Raw genomic sequence first — 2,500 nt, 5'->3', positions numbered from 1 at the left:
AATTTTGAACAAAGGCGATGAACAAAGGGAAAATGGGATGGACAAGTGACAGAGTAGGCCATATTTGGTGCAAATTCAGGCAAGGATGATGAACAAAGGCAAAACCCACCCAAAATTAGCTCGCAAGAGCATAGACCGTCCCTCAGGGGGGTTGGGTAGGAAAGAAACTATGATAGGTATGGTGCAATTTTGGGCAAGGATGATGAACAAAGGGAAATTTGGCTGGGAAAGAGAAAGGGAAGGCCATATTTGGCTGGACAAGGGAAAGGGTAGGCCACATTTGGTGCAAATTCAAGCAAGGATGGTGAACAAAGGGAAAACCCACAAAAAATTAGCTCGTAAGAGCATAAACCGTCCCTCAGGTGGGTTGGGCAACAAAGAAAGTAGGCTAGGTTTTGTGCAATTTTGGGCAAGGATGATGATCAAAGGGAAAATAGGCTAGAAAAGAGATAGGGTAAGGCATATTTGGTGCAAACTCGATCAAGGATGATAAACAAAAGGAAAACCCACCAAAAATTAGCTCAAAAGAGCATAAACCGTCCCTCGGGTGGGTTGGGAGAGATAGAAAATATGCTAGATTTGGTGCAATTTTGGGCAAGGATTATGAACTGAGGGAAAATGGGCTGGACAAGTGAAAGGGTAGGCCATATTTGGTGCAAATTCGGTCAGTAATGGTAAACAAAGGGAAAACCCACCAAAAATTAGCTCGTAAGAGCATAAACCGTCCCTCGGGTAGGTTAGGCAAGGTAGAAACTAGGCTAGATTTGGTGCAATTTTGGGAAATAATGGTGATCAAAGGGAAAATGGGCTGGACGAGTTATAGGGTAAGGCATATTTGGTGCAAACTCGGTGATGGATGAAAAATGAAGAGAAAACCCACCAAAAATTAGCTCAAAAGAGCATAAACCGTCCCTCGGGTGGGTCAAGATGGCTAAAATGTGGCTAAACGAAGGCTGGATAGGCCAAAATATGGGTTAGAATGATGATAGAACGAATCTGGAGTTTTTCGAAAATTTTCAAAAAATTCGGCCGAAGTCGGTCAAATTTTCGGTTTGATTGAAGAAAAATTTTGATTCAAAATTTGCCACGGGAGAACACAACGCAGGCTTAGAAATGCCCACAGAGTGTGAGGGAAAGGCCCCGTGGCTTGCCCAGACCAGCCAAGGTGCGCTGGGTTTCTGCTGAGACACACCCTCCCCCTATAATAGGCTAATATGCAAAAGTGAATTTTGTACAAGTAGATACCCTTTTTCTGAGCAGACATAAGTCCATTTTTGGGAGCTACAGATCGAATTTTGATCTGATTTTTTGCAGTATTGTTTAGAAAAATCATATCTTTGTGCTCACCAAATTAGAGAATTTTTTCCCAAGGGAATATTTTTTAATAATTTTTTTAAGAAACGAAAATACGTAAATCCGGAAAAATAGAAAAACGTATCTAGGCATCGAGTTTTGATCTGATTTTTTGCATGCACCCACATAATAATATAACTGACCTGTCCACCAAAAATCTCAGCCATCCTCCAAGGGATTGAATTTTAATGATTTTTTTACCAAAACATGGTAAAATCGGAAAATTGGGAAAAATGGAGGATGAAGGTCTTTCACCCCCAAACCTTCCCAGCATACTTAGGAATGTTAGAAGAGATGTTTGATCCAAGAAGTGCTCAAAAAAAATTTGAATGGTTCATAGTTGGTGCATAGTGGTCGGTCACGGTGGGTCGTGGTGCAAATCTGGTGGGTCGTGACTCAATTTCTGACCAGCCTTGGCTCAATTTCTGGTGGGTCGTGACTCAATTTCTGACCGAGCCAGCCAAATTTTCTGACCGAGGGTGACTCAATTTCTGACCGAGAGTGACTCAAAAAATGACCGAGGCTGGCTCAATTTCTGACCGAGAGTGACTCAAATCATGACCGAGGCTGGCTCAATTTCTGACCGAGAGTGACTCAAAAAATGACCGAGACTGGCTCAATTTCTGACCGAGAGTGACTCAAAAAATGACCGAGCCTGGTTCAATTTCTGACCGAGAGTGACTCAAATCATGACCGAGGCTGGCTCAATTTCTGACCGAGAGTGACTCAAATCATGACCGAGGCTGGCTCAATTTCTGACCGAGAGTGACTCAATTTCTGACCGAGCCTGGTTCAATTTCTGACCGAGAGTGACTCAAATCATGACCGAGGCTGGCTCAATTTCTGACCGAGAGTGACTCAAATCATGACCGAGGCTGGCTCAATTTCTGACCGAGAGTGACTCAAATCATGACCGAGGCTGGCTCAATTTCTGACCGAGAGTGACTCAATTTCTGACCGAGCCTGGTTCAATTTCTGACCGAGAGTGACTCAAATCATGACCGAGGCTGGCTCAATTTCTGACCGAGAGTGACTCAATTTCTGACCGAGAGTGACTCAAATCATGACCGAGGCTGGCTCAATTTCTGACCGAGAGTGACTCAATTTCTGACCGAGAGTGACTCAAATCATGACCGAGGCTGGCTCA

Source organism: Cajanus cajan, chromosome 8 (assembly GCF_000230855.2).
Source record: "Cajanus cajan strain Asha chromosome 8, NIPB_CcT2T_4, whole genome shotgun sequence".
NCBI lineage: Eukaryota > Viridiplantae > Streptophyta > Magnoliopsida > Fabales > Fabaceae > Cajanus > Cajanus cajan.
Note: the sequence above shows the minus strand (reverse complement) of the source record.